At 45.3% G+C, this 1,871-nt stretch overlaps 1 pseudogene; it reads right to left on the bottom strand.

The window, feature by feature from the left end:
* On the bottom strand, positions 1-770 carry LOC101559777 (annotated as a pseudogene).
* Positions 771-1,871: the final 1,101 nt, after the last annotated feature.

Raw genomic sequence — 1,871 nt, 5'->3', positions numbered from 1 at the left:
CTATGGCGCAGGAGCACTCTGGGAGCTCTGCTCAGCTGGAACCATGCGGGGCTCCTCTGGCAGGAATTCAGGCAGAGTCCTCTCTCTTCTCGAAGATGGCCCTGGTAGAGCCGGCGAAGTCGGGACAATTCTCTTTCTGGTGGTTGCTTCCAGCTGTATCAGGGGTACCAAGGATCACCTGAAAGCAGGGCGGGGGCTGGCGGAGTGACATTCACAGCTCCGTGAGACGTCCCGAAGTCCAGGTCCCGGGGCTCCACCTGGAGAATACGGTAACTGAGGAGCCCATGCTCCCTGGCTTTCTGAATGGCCTGAGTCAACTTCTTGTGCTCCTTCATGCTGACCCCTGTGTACGGAGCATGGAAGATGATGCCCGTGTGGGCACAGACGAACTGTTCCAAGAGCTTCACGTTCCTCAAGTCCACATGCAACTTGTGATCCTAGCAGAGGGGGCAAGGATTCCCAGCAACTTTATTCTTACGAATGCACGTCCCCCGAGGCTGCTGTGGCAGGATACCGCCCTTGTGGTTGCGGGGGTAGTCGGCCCACACGGGGCCAGAGCTGCAGCGGCTCTGGCATTCTTCTGACTCCAGGTATATCCAGGGTTCGTTCTCATAAGGAGAAACAGGAGCCGGGGGCAATGAATCTTTTCCAGGAGGGGTTTCGGTGCAAAAGGTCTTCAGGGAAACCTGAACTGCGCTGTTACCCCTGAAGGGCGAAAGCGTAGGCCACCGCCTGAGCAGCGTGTGCAATACGGAGGCCGCCATCCTGACGTACAAGGTTTCCCAACCCTGGTATATTCTTTTTCATAGCCTTCCCCCCCCCATAATTTTATTGAGAAATAAATAGCAATGAGACAGTTTCAAACCAAATTGGTAGGACAGTTTCAATAATTAACACATTGCATACATTCTTCCTACTGGCTAATCGCTGTACAAGATGCGGACACGATATCCTACTTATGAACACTATTAGAACAAATCCCTCTACTCATTAAGAGAATGTAACTATATATCGATCCTAATCATTTGAATACACAGATACAAAATGGACATTCATCTATATCCCCTTTTTTTGGTTAAGTTCCGCTATTTGAATATTATAGGTATGTTAACTCAGCAAAATATTCCAAGAGTTCAGCAGTCCATAATAGTATTGGGTCTTCCACTTCACTGTCAGAAATTGTTGACCTGAGTCCCCTACAGCTCAACATAACAGCATGGCTTTACTTCTTATACTTCGTTTTTACACTTTCCTCCTGGATGGTTAAGACCAAGGTAAAGCAGGACCTATGCAACAAGAGTTGTAACTTTTGGGTCTGATAAGGTCAGTGAAATCCCCTCAGGATTTATCCTGAGATCCTATACCTCAGATTGTAGAACCTTTGTCAGTGTCAACCATGTGGATGAGTCACAGCCATTGCTTGGTCACGGCCATTTCACTCTCTGTGAAAGCCTGAGAGAATGTTTTCTTTCCATTTCATAGCCTTTATCACTACCAGAAACAATATTATTTCCTAGTGTATTTATCTTCTATTTCCCCTATAAAGAATGTAAACTCCCTGAGGGCTGGGAAATTGCTTTGTTTGCCTATAATGTAGTACCTAGAATAATGCCTGGCACATAATGTATATTCAACACACAGTGACTGGATAAATGAATACATAGATCAATGTCTTCCATCCAAATATAATTAGGAGGTTATCCCAGAAAAAGGCTTTTCAGATCAACCATGTTTCTCAAATAAAGCAAAGTGGACAAATTGGAAATGTTAGGTAAACTAGAAAAAGTTTACTACTGCTATACTATGGAGTTTATTTTATACTTTTTGCAATATGTACAATTTTTAAAAAGTACTTGTCAGGATGGGCTGGT

The sequence above is a fragment of the Octodon degus genome, unplaced genomic scaffold, assembly GCF_000260255.1.
Source record: "Octodon degus isolate 3935 unplaced genomic scaffold, OctDeg1.0 scaffold00184, whole genome shotgun sequence".
In the NCBI taxonomy this organism is placed as follows: Eukaryota; Metazoa; Chordata; class Mammalia; order Rodentia; family Octodontidae; genus Octodon; species Octodon degus.
This window is presented reverse-complemented; position numbering and strand designations above follow the sequence as displayed.